The sequence below is a fragment of the Pithys albifrons genome, chromosome 1 (genome assembly GCF_047495875.1).
Source record: "Pithys albifrons albifrons isolate INPA30051 chromosome 1, PitAlb_v1, whole genome shotgun sequence".
Classification (NCBI taxonomy): Eukaryota; Metazoa; Chordata; class Aves; order Passeriformes; family Thamnophilidae; genus Pithys; species Pithys albifrons.
In genome coordinates this window covers 57452326-57465028 of record NC_092458.1, presented here as the reverse complement: position 1 = coordinate 57465028, position 12703 = coordinate 57452326, and the positions used below count along the sequence as shown (strand labels likewise).

Here is a 12703-nt window from a genome sequence, read left to right as displayed (position 1 = left end):
TGTACTTGGCACAAAAGCTGACAAGAAATAAAAAGCATGTTAATGAAGATATTTAAGAATATTCTTGGAATGTAAACAGCTTTTAAAAGAACAAAATAATTATAACATTGTTTAGCAAATACCCATTTCTTTAATTGTATAAAATTGATGCACCTATTAATGGAAATTATTTTTACAAGGTAGTATTTGCTATAATCAACTAATCATTCAATTTTATACCTCTAGTGTTTTTCTGCTGTTGTATATGTGCCAAGAAATACTGGCTGTGCTTCTCAAATATGTGTTGCTGTGATAGCTATGTGTAATTTCAGAATTTCTGTCATGCTGAGCTCAGACAAGCCATAGCTTTTTGCCTTTCCTGAACTGGCAGTGGGAAGGGCCTTTGAGGGATTGGTACCTGTGCCAGTCTCAGGTACTGTCTGATGCCTTGTCTGGTAATCTAGACAATGCTATGGCCCTCTGGCTGTTAGTGGGCCTTTGAAGAAGTTGAGCATGAAACATTTCTGGAAAGAAGCCAGATGCTTTAAAACACATTCTGAAAATTAGTAAGTCAAGATTCCTACCATTCTATTTGTGGGCATGTTTAGGTTTTAATGAAACGTTGCATGACAGTCTTTCAAAATCAACACTTTGACTGATGGTTTTGCCGTCTTTTCTCCGTCTTGGGACTGGATAACATTAATCCAATCTCATTATCATGATGCTCAATGACTTCTAACCCTTCCTTGAATCAAGCCTCGTCCTCCCCTTCTCGCCTCCCCAAAAAATAATCAAAACAGGAAGTTTTAGAAAACTAGCATTTTTTTTATAGTGTCAGTAGCTTGCAATTTAAACAGCCTTATATCATTCCTGTTGCTACTTTAATACATATGCCATGTTGGTGTTAGTGTCCAGGAGAAATATGTTTTACTAAAATTTGCTGTTCTTCTAATATTTATTTTGAATAACAGTTCAACTGGATGCTGGTGCATAGATTCTGCGGCGGGTTTGCAGCCTGCACCTATTTCTAGAGGTATGATTAATGGCAGCAGGACAACAACCACTTAACCCAGACTTAGGTATCATTTTAAGAATTGCAAATACTCCATATGGCTAGTTGCACCTTAAATCTGAAATAATTGCATGATGCTTTAAAATTTCAGTTTGAGGGTTGATAAGTATTTGATCTGACTACAGTTAACTTGAATTGGATATAACAATTTGTTTTGTTTCCATGTTATTTCACGTTGATCCTGTGGTTGTGGGAGCTGAAGTATTAGAAATAAATAAGTATTGTTGCTTATATTCTGTACCATTTACCAAATATGGAGATTCAATTTTTTTGCTTATTTTGCAGATGGTATTCTGTAGAATTTACTCACAATTGTTTAAACTTTTTCTTTCTTGGCTATTGAGCTTCTGCTCTCTGAAGCAGAAAAATGGAGATCACTCTTCACAGACTCAAGAACTGGCAGTGAAACATTCTCTATAGAGATAGAAGGGAGGTGGAAGAAAGCACTAAAGGGAGTTTTCTACCCAAGACTATTTATCAACAGTCAGGTCACTATGGAAAGACATTGCAGAGATTCCTTTCTTTGCCCAAAGGAGATGAGAACACTGATAATAGGATTCCTTACTGACTTGTGCATACTCACAAACAGAACTACCAGTGCCTTTCCTGACTTCATTTCTATCTGAAGATCATCAGCATGTTCTTCTTGTGTCATCATCAACATGTTCTTGTGTCATCACAGCCATAATTTCTTCCTGCTCCATCTAAAAGAATCCCATCAGAGCCTACCCTTGACATAAATCAGCAAACTCTACACTACAGTGACTGAGAAGAGCTGTTGGATATTCAGTGCTTAAGCTAATTTAACATATCTTCTTGGTAGCATGAATTACTTCTGGTGATTGAGGTGAGGCAACAAAGAAACTTTTCCTGAGATTCCCATAAGAGGGATTCAAGTACTTTGGATGCTCTTCTCTAGACCTCTTTTTCTGTTCTTTTATGTCTTAGAGCAAAGGAGTATTTACTAACATTTCTCATCTCAAAACACTGGAGGATTTAGTTGTTTCAGCCTGAAATACATACCTGTATGTAGGAATCGATAAAGGTAGTGGTTTTGATAGCTAGAACACAGAAGTTACCAGCCTCATTTATTCTTTACAGTTCAGACAAATCTGTTCAAGGAAGAATTATATATAAAAGGATAAAAATTAAAGGGTTTTCCCTTTCTTGGTAAAGGAGAGATACCATGACCATGATGTAAGAAGAGGAATTTAAAACCAGCTCATTCCTAACAGCATGTTTCAGATTGATCTAGAAACTGTTCAGTTGTTTCCATAAGGAAAACACCAATCAACAAAGTCCTCATAATACCTTTCTTTCTTTTCTTAAATTTTACATTGTATCTTTCTCTCTTCTACTGATGAAGAGATGTGACTCCAACAAGACCAAGTACTCCTCACTCTTACACTTTTGAAACCACAATAGATGATCTCATGCAATTTAGTATGTTGGAGGTGATCTGGGCCTTTTTCCATTGAATAGTATCCTTCACTGTGAAGGAGGTTTTCTCGCAGAGGCCCTAGGCAGAGTCCTGTTTGAAAGGAACCATTCTATTTGATCTGATTTGCTCTAATACCTTTTGATACTTTGAACTGGAAAGGAGTATTGACTTCAGAAATCTTAGTAGTGTTCATAGGCTTCAATGTCTCACCTGAAATTGAGCCTGTGGTGCTGTTGTCTTGGTTGAGCTGGCAAAATGCCAACTGCCCATGGCATTGTAGTTATGAATTATAAGTAATTAGTATTAGCAACTTGGAATACCTTGATTCTCAGGGACTTTTCAAGTTATCTGGTTAAAAAGAACATTGTATTCACAAGAGAGTCTTTGAGGAGAAATGTGCTTTAACTTCTATTGCCCTTTTATGATATTTCTTAGCCGGCAAATACAGAGAAGTAGAAACTTTTCACCAAATGTGCTCTAGTTATTGTATTTCCTCTTCTTTCATTTTTATCTTGTGTCCTTTACGGGGAAAGGGGAGTACAAACATCAGCCTGGAGATACCTCTTGGCCAAGTACCTTTATGTGTATGTTCGTCAATTATTCTTTCCAAGCAGGAAGATCTTCTTTCACAAGAACATGCATATGGGATGAAAAGACTGAACCTGACTCTCTAGTCTTGAAAAATTGGTCTGAAATAACCAAAAAGGCAATGCTTTGTCAAATTGAAAGGAACACTTTGTGGTTTCATGTTGGAAAGTCATGAAATTCCACTAAAAGACAATTAATTCTATTATTTTTGTGAAACACACTATTTAGACTCAACCCTCTTGCTTTAGATTGAGATAGCATCGCCATATTCAGTATCCTCAGAGGAACCAAGAAGCAGAGCATCCTTCTGCGTGCACAAGCACTTTCTCGGGAAACAGTTTGCTGATTTTTCTGTTCTAATGACTATAGGATATTAGGGTCTGTCCTTGATGGCTTCATCTGTCACTTTGAAAAAAAAATTCTGTATGCTACTCTAACTGCAAAAATTGCTATGGTTTTAATGACAAACCCTAGCTTTTCTTTCCCCATCTTCTTATATTGTTATAAGCACGATGAAAGAAAGCTTCTTTGAGCAGAGGAAAGCTTGTGTTTGAAGAACACATGAGGTACCTAACCATGTGAAACTGTTTTGTTTAGGTCTGTGCTCTAAAGGAGAGGATGAAGAAACACCACCAATTGCCCAAAATGAATTAAGTAAAATTGCATCAAACATAATGAGTAATGTACATTCATGGTTACCTATTGGATCATACTCTACTTGATGTCTTAAGAGCAAAGACGAGCACTGTGGATGAAGTGCTGGTGCCTCATCTGAGGCCAACAGCTCAGTGGCTGCCTCACATGCAAATGCCATACACTGTGCTGTTGTGCAGAAGGTACTGTACTGGATGGCAACCAGTCAATTCATACATGAGCAACTGTGCATGTAACTTTTCAAAGTCCAGTGACTTCTGGTTCTGTTTTGTTGCCTATTGGCTCCATGCTACTGATAAAATTTCACTGGAGTCTTAGCAGCTTTCAGGATTTGTGAAGAAAATTTTGTCTCTCTTTTGCATTATAGTTTTGGAAAAAAGAATATTTTAGAAATCCAGAAACCTGATTCAGGAACTTGAATAGGTTCTTAGCTTTCACAGCACTCACAATGTACGTGGGTTAAATCAGAGTTTGTCATAACAGCTTTAAACTGCTGTCATGTTTGATCAGTCTGATTTTACAAATAAAGTAGAAGACTTGAACTTGGAGTAAGGCCTTTACAGAGGAGTTGGGAATGGTGTTAGGAAGGCATTGGTGAGGGAAACACTCAGGTAAGTATGACGATTTTTTCTTGAAGAGATTATGGGGAGATGTTCACTGCATTGCAATAATGCCGTTTTAATTCACTTGAGAGCAAGTGAACAGAGATTTGGATTTTTTTCCAAGAAATGAGCACTTAAATTTTTTTCACCCCCACCTGCATCTACTTGTAACGAACTGAGAGAACTTTCTGGACAAAACATCTTAAGATTGATCTCATCTATTGGTAGAGGTCTTAAAAGTCTTGAAAGTTCACAGCTCAACACTATGGGTTTGGGGTTTTTTTGGCATCAGAGCATGAAAACACTGCATGTCTAGTACTCATCTCTTGTCATCCTCCCCTATTACAGTGACTATGTATATGTCTCTGTGTGGCAGAAAATGAGGAAATGCAGGTCATTATTCAAGAAGTTACCAACTAGCACTTTTCCTTCCCCTCCAGTCTTTCTGCCTCCCTATCCTGGAAGTATGGAGTCCCTGCCTCAGCCTACGGCTTCATTCTTTTTCCAGCTGCCCACAAAAGTAAAGAACCAATGTGAGAGTTTGAAGAAAGAATCCACTCAGAGGACTGAGTCTCAAGCAAAAGCTCCAGGTTGCAGACTCAGAAAGAAACTTCCTTTGGGGAAGGATCTGCTTCCAGGATTTGCTCGTCTTTTTCCTTGGGCAGAGTTCTTGAAGCAAACAACAGGGTTGCAGGTAGGTAGGGCCCCTTTGAACTGCCATCCGCTCAGGTGTGAAGGATGGACTTTATGCTGTTTCTCTATGCATTTTTTTTTGTTGATGTTGCCTTCTACTTCTCTAGGCTGAGAGAGGGAAAGAGTGTGAGCAGTTTAAAGAAAAAGTGTTGGAGAGAGAGAGAGGAGAAAAAATGTTCTGAGCACTTGGAAAGAATGTTCTTTATGCCTCTGTGTAAGGTTCCTGTCCATGGGTCATATTTGTACTTCAGTTCTGCGAAGCACTAATGAAATTCTTGGTGTGACCCTTCTCTAGACAGGAAACTACATCAGGTAGAAACTGGGGGCTGGGGCCAAGATAAGGCCAGTGATTGTGTATGGCCCACAGCCACGCCATTTTCATCTCCTCCCTGTCTCTTTACACTAGTGCTGGTTTTGAATGTGCTGTAAGGTGGAAGCTGCCCAATCAATTTGAAATCCAACTGAATTCCCAGCACCGAAAAAGTTCTTGAGTTCCAAATGTGTAAATACATTCTTCCTTTAGAGCAGCCTGTGGCTGCTGGGTTTGTGAAGTCCATGTGAAGGCAATAGACTGGAATACTCTGATTAAAGGGATGTGCTGCTAACCTACATGATCAGCAATCCCTCAGGCCCAAAGAAAGGGAATCAACTCAGGTAAATTCTGCCTTTCTCACTTCATGCTGTGCAGAGCGACAGCCTCTTCCTTGCAAACATCAGTAGCCCACAGTCAGACCTCTCTTTTTCCAGCTATGTCATTGCTGGCACATGAAGTTGATTCTAAATTCCCTTTTGATTTTTAGCAAAAGGAATCACTTGAAAACTGGCAATGAAATTTTAAGGAGATTTTACCAGTTCATCTTTCGTGCTGAGTTGAAGTCATTTGGAACTATGTTACATGCATTATTACTCTGGTGCATCTTGTGACTCTTCTCTCCCTCTTCATTCCCTCCAAATTGCTTCAGGATACCTTCTAACCTTTAAACTGCATCACAAGCCTTCAGCAGAAGATCTTGACAGCCATTTATGTTGCTGGAAGATGACTGGGTTTGGATCTTGGCCTTCCTTAAGCAGGATCTCCTGACAAAAATGGGATTGGGAAAGAAATGACTCCTTTTTCCATCACACAGAACCACCCTAGAAATGGAGGCCTAGGCAGAAAATTACTTCTAATGCATCGTTCTTTAGGAAATGTGTTTGGCCTCCCACAGTCCTTTTGTTACAATGTCATATAGAAAACCTAAAGTCTGGCATCTTCCTTCCAGAAGATCAAGTCAATAAATCCAAGATTAAGAGTTTGCAGGTCTAATAATGTGGTTGGATCTTGCTGCAGGAGATGCCATGTGAATCAGTGAAACAGGGTTCTGCTGTGGTTCAGACTGTTATATTTGTAAAGCCTTTTCTACTCACATTAAAATGATTAGAAATAATATTAATAAAGCTTCTTGTGAAAATGGTATTTAATTAGGCTTCTGCCTCTTCAGATTTACTTAAAAATATATTTGAGCCAAAATGTCACAATGGGCAATACGGGAAGTGCTGCTCCTTTTGAGGTTTCCTGTGGTTTTGTGTTGCAAAAAGGTATGTTGGAAGTGCTGAGAACTATGAAAGTGGAAAAAACTTTAGATTTTGCTTTAAGAGTGAGAAGTTATTTGTTAGAAAGCAAAAAGCTTTTAATTGTTTTCTCCCTAAGGTACTCTGCAACCAAACTTAATTAAATGTCTTGGGAGATCTCAAATAAAAACCTTATGTTTGGCCGTAGTGAGCAACACACACGCGTGCCCATGTACTTTTGTTGTTCTCACTATAGGCAATTAGTTTTGAAGAATAGGATTGACTTTTAATGTTCAGATTAGGAAAGGGGAAACTTTTGTTCTGGAGCTGAGTGTGAGAATGTGTGGCAGGAGGGTGAACCAGACCAGACCCTCTGGCAGTAGGTAAAGAGCACTTTTATTTTTCTGTTCTGGTTCTGGAAGTTGGAGTAAACTATTTAGATGCATGTGCTTGAATCTAATTAATTTCTTAAATCAGTTACCACAAAACAGTTTTCCAACTAATGGCTAGGTCTTCTGTTATATTCACTGGCTTATTTAAATTGTTGAATAGTCTTAATATAGCCCTGAGGCTACTGCTTCATGGCCGTTGTGACTTCTTACTATGCTGGAATGCATTGCCGTTCTAGTACATTCTAAAAATAATTGTTCAGATGGTGCTGTTTAAGTACATACTTATGTAGTGAGCCACTTTCACTGGACTTTCTGAAATTTGGCTTTTTAATATCTTTTTTTGTTCTGAATATCAAACTTCTTTGTCTTGCTGCTTCTGTGGTTATCAAGTAAAGTGCTAAATTTATAACCTGGTATTTTTAGAAAAGAGATAGTCTGATGCATGTGTTAAACTATGCAACCACAGTAACACTTGTGAACGTTGGAGTTTAAAAAGAAATCAGATTAATGTATCAAATTCAATTCTATTTTCTTAAAATACGTGGAAATATGTATGTGATGAAATTAAAATTGAGTAGTTGCTACAGGTATAGACATGAATTGTTTGCTGAACAGGAGTAATCTAGAAGTTAAAAGCTGAACATCTGTGAGTCTCAGAAATGAATACTAACATCTGTGGCTAGAGATCTGTGCCAGCAGTGCTTTTAGTTGAAAATGCCTGTTTTTCTAACTTCTAGTCCCTTTAAGTTCTGATATCATTTGTTCTTAATAGGCATACTTCCCTCAGCCACAGTTTTTGGTCATTTTGTTCTGGAGTAGGAGGTAAATTGAGGACCATCAAATACTTATGAATGCTGAACACTTACAGTAAAGTAAAAAAGGGGCACTGAGAACTGTGTCTTTGTTACTGTCTCAGTTTCTAAAGTGACTTTACTCCTTCCTATCACAATTAGAGAAAAACAAAAGCAAAAACAAAACCATAAAGGCTGTTGCTATTCTACAGGTAGTATTTTGATATTTCTTGTTTATCACCATTGTGTTAGGATGTTACTGTCATGCTCTGAGTTTTACAGCTGGAATCCGGGGTTCTTGATACATCTTTAGAGCAATAACTCCTGCCTTTGTGTTACTAAATAATAAAGATGTCTAAAACAATTTTCTTCTTGTTTATATTGTACTTAACATAATTGTATGAGCATTGAGTGACTCTTCTGATAAACTTCAGGATGCCAGGAAACACGGAAAAGCACTGTACAATTTTAGAGGTTTTTAGTCCCCAGTACTAACAGAATTTTGCAAAATAGGCTTGTAGTTTCCTATTTATCCTCTTCCCATTCTCTTTAAGATTTCCTTGAGCATTTGAGCTACCTAACACACTTCATATAATCCTTAATATCTTCTTGACCAGGTGCCAGCTCCTCCACATAGCCAGTCAATAAAATCCTGGCTTTTGACAGCTCTTTTTTTCCTATCCCAGAAGAGCTATCTTGTTTAACCTAAAAGTTTTACTTTCTTCTTTCCACCTTCTGACCACCCTCTGTGGCTTATGCTGCAGCTCTTTCTTTGTTACAGGATACTCTGAGGGTCAGGAAGTAGTCTGTAAAGATCAGGAAATTTGGGGGAAAATCTCACTGATGTTGCTAAGTTCAGCCAGTGCTAAACTTGTCATTTGTATGAGAGATCCTTTGTAAGTTTAGTTTCAGGAAGGGAGATTTATCAAAAAGTACTCCTTTGTAAACCAGAAAATTATGTTGGTTTTAGAAACAAGAACAGGAGACTAAGGAGTATACGTTCTGGGATATTTCTATCCCCTTGCTTTACACTGAGGGAGATGGGTAACAAAAAATCAAGTTTTCTGTGAATTTCTGAAAGCCAGACTGGTTCCATTAGCAGAGGTTTGCTGATGGATTTTTCTAAGCTAGATTTTACTCTTTGAGTCCTGTGTGCAGGACATTGGGATTTGAACAGGTAGCAGTGACAAAAATATTTTTTTCAGATTTTTTTTTTAATTGAGGAAAGTAGGTTCATACTTTGGTTTACCAGGCCTGAGAGAATCCCTCATCCTTAAAAGAATGAGTGTGATTTAGGGGTAAGTTTAGAAAAAGTATTTTTAATTGAAAGCTGGAAAAAGGCATTTTCTGAAAGCAGTGGTAACAAATGGTTGAACCCTTCCAGTCTTGTTTGTTGCTTGGCCTTTATGAAGAATTGCTGGCTGCACGGCTCCTAGGACAGGTCCCTAAGTTGATGTCAGCAACATGAGGTGAGTTGGGGTGGGCTGACTCAGAAATTGTTGGGTTTTGCTATCTAAGTTGGGTTGTCTAAATTGCATGGATGGTGTGGTGAACTAAATATTCAAAAAGTAGTGTTAAAAACCGTAAGTTTGTGATTCTTTTGCTGATGACAGTGACACTACCTGATCACTTGCTAATTTTTAAAAGAATATAAATGTCCTGTTCTCCTGCACTGTCCTGTATCATGTTGCTTTGTTTCCTTGATCTGCACTCACGTGAGTGGCTTTCTTTTGCTCTCTCTCCCTGGTAAAAACTGATGTTTCTTGCTTTTTTCATGTACTGATGAAATGGAGGTCAAGCAAACATGTGGGTAGACTACATTTATGGAACAGTAAGTAAAGAAATCATACCTTGCACAAAAGGGTATCACTTTTACAGGGGCAAAATAATTTTTTTTTTATCCTGATGGAGGGTTGTAGCAGATTGCACAGAGGGGCATATGGCTTGGGGTGATTTTCTTCTTGGGAACTACTTCAGCAATCTCAACCATACCAGTATCTGACCTCTTCTTACCAAATTCAGATAAGTATATCACCTGTAATTCTGAAGTAAATAGCTTTTGAATAAATAGCAAAACTTTAATGGTTGTAATTGGATTTAATGTGTTTGTAATTGACTTTTGAAGATAAAAATGTGATTTATACAGATTTCCCCAAAATTTAGCTTTGTCCTGACTTGAACTGAGGTTTATTCACCAGATGGAATTACTTTAGAGTCCACATTAAAGCATCCTTATCCGTTTGAGTGTTTCAGGGGAATTTTCACATACCTGCTGCTGGCATGGGTTTAAAACTTTTCAGAATAGTAAAATTTGGTATATTTTTAAAAAATGTTTTCCTGGTCTCTGATAGTACTTTGTATTAGATGAGGAAGCATGAAAAATGAATTTACAAAATCTTCTGAGTGTGTATACAAGCAATGGAGAGATGAAATCAGACTGAAATATGTAACAGTAAATGAAGAACAGCTGACATCAGCACCGTTCTTGTGTACAGATGTGTTCCTGAGTGGCTTCAGGAGTACAGTGAGATTGAGGCTTGGTCGGATAGTGGAACAGCACAGGAACTGAGCTAACAAGCAGCCAGTTAATGTAGGAACTCTCCTTTAACAGACAGTAGACTTGACAGAAAATCACTTAAAGCAGCTAAACCTTTCCCCCCATAAGCAATGCAAAAAGTCTGGATTCACAGATTTACAGCTTGTGTGTTCAAGTACTGATTTGAAGCTTTATTGTGCTTTGGACACTGGTTTATCACCTAATGGTGTCTAAAACTTGAGTTAATGCTGCAGCTTTTTTAAGGGGAAAGTAGGGACAAGTTAAAAGGGCTTCTGGACTTGTCCATTTATTTGTATGTAACTTTCTAAGAGCTTGTCTATCCTTGGCAGGTCCAACACTGTGTTGTAACTGGTTGAAATTAGAACCAGGTTAAAAAATTGATAGGAACATAAGAGTAGGGGCATCGAAAGAAAAAACTTATATTAGTTTCTTTCCTCATAAATTGAGTAGTTGTAAAAACGAGAATGTGCTACAATAAACATTTTAACTTTTCCTGTACCAATCATTGCTCCATTTTACCTTCATAGTATCCTAGAATACAACTAATATTTTTCATATATTGCTTAATTGATCTCTGACCTTTGTAAAGCAATATTTACAAAGCACACTAAGTAATTCCTCAAAGGGGTTTGTTTAAGGAAAAATAGTGCTTTCTTGTGTTCTGCATTATGCTGAGGAAGTTCCAATAAGTGATTTCTATATTGTTATTTTTGTTCCTGTTGTACTTAAACAGGTGATATTTTCTAAAAATCTGTTCCTTTGTATTAGTGCTAATCTTTATCAATTTTTTTTAGCTATTCTTCCCTATACTTGCATCTGTTTTGGAGACTTCCGCCATCTATCCTTTTTGAATGAGTACACTAGTCAGGTCTCTCTGATACTTCCTTTTTAACTTGCTCAGAACTGCTTTTTGGGGGTTTGTTTGTTTTTTTTTTTTTTTTAATAAAACAGTTTTGCACAAGAGAATGATGAACAATAAACAGTACATTTGTTCAGAAAATAAATGCTTAAGAAAAATCAAGGCAACTTTTGTCCCCATGTCAGTCCTCACATCATTCTCCAAAAATCGTGTTACTTGGAAGACATGACTGTATCTCCATGGCTGGCAGTCAAACCAGTGCTTCCAGTGTGGCAGTACTTCAGCTACAGGGCATTCTGCTTGTCAGTCCAGGTAACCTTGACAACTAAATTCCTGCTTGTAGTTTAACTCAAGTTACTGTTTCAGATTAATTTTCTGCCTACCTCAAAGGCTTTTTAAGAACTGTAATCTTGGTGACAATGTAATAATGATATAAAAGGCTCTCTGTGCTTGTTGCCCATTCCTTTGCAAATGAAACATTTTTTTATGGGCTTCAGTGCCACGTATGAAAGGATGAGATAAATCTCAGATCTTCACTTGCTGTTACACTTAAGCAGTGAATGGTTTGTATTGCCACATTTTGTCACCCGAACTACCATCTGGCCTGTGTCTCTCTTCAAGCACCTACTGTTTCAAAATCTGGCTTGCTAAAGAATCTCTCCTCTCTACCTTTATGTCAATACTAAAGTAAGTATAGGCAAGAGCTATGACTTGACTGTTTGTATTTGGCTTTTTGCACAGAATGCAGACTTACAGATTGGAGATGTTTGAGAACCACATTGTGTAAGCCCTTGGTTCAGTGAGTACTCCCATTGGACATGGACATGTGGTATTCAGTTATTTTCAGGCCATTCCTTTTTGGAGCTTTGTTTTTATGTGAACTTCACTGGAGTAAATCATGTAGTTACTGACTTTCTGCAAGGCAGATGTTCCTGTTGCCTGCAGGAACTTTTTTGGTTGGTTGGGGTTTTTTTCTGTACCAGCTAAAAGAAAATACGATAAAACTGCAAGAGTACCATATTTGTTGTTCCCTTGTTCACTCCTGTGTTTTCTCAATTTCTGGTACAATGAAGACATTTTAGTTACTTAGCAAACTCCTTCCACCATTTGGAGAATCCTTGCATGTTACATAAACCTGGAAAATTCATTGCTTTCAGTAGGATCCATAACCTAATTTACAAAGTACACTAATGTCAATGCTTAATAAAGCCTTGACCTGTATCAAAATATAGGAATGGGCCTTTTAACTTAAAATTACAGCAACTGTATTGTGCTATGAATGCTGTTTCTACCTCCCCCCTCAAATCTAAACATCAGCTCAGTCTGTATAATATTCAGGATGTAATTTTCTCCTTTTTCTCTCTATGCCAAGAAGGAGACTTTTCTTATTAAATGAGACCCATGGATGGTGTCTCAATACAAACATAATTAATTTGGTTTATAAGGCAAAGGTTTGTATCTACACCCCAAATGAACTTGAATTTCCTCATTTGCACCTGAAGTTGGAAACTGTTCCCTCAAAAT

At 37.6% G+C, this 12703-nt stretch overlaps 1 protein-coding gene across 5 annotated transcripts in view; it reads left to right on the top strand.

Annotated features, from left to right (window-relative positions):
- TSC22D1 (TSC22 domain family member 1) overlaps nucleotides 1–12703 on the top strand; it is a 91305-nt gene that overhangs the window by 33174 nt on the left and 45428 nt on the right. Inside the window, exons 4-6 of one of the 5 annotated variants that reach the window (XR_011697336.1) lie at nucleotides 951–1012; nucleotides 4845–5030; nucleotides 5992–8107. The exons of 2 other annotated variants lie outside the window; for them this stretch is intronic. The gene's annotated coding sequence lies outside the window, so the exon portion shown is untranslated. Of the gene's footprint in view, nucleotides 1–950; nucleotides 1013–4776; nucleotides 5031–5991; nucleotides 8108–12703 lie in introns of those variants that run through there. 2 more of the 5 variants (XR_011697334.1, XR_011697337.1) reach the window with 2 other exon arrangements.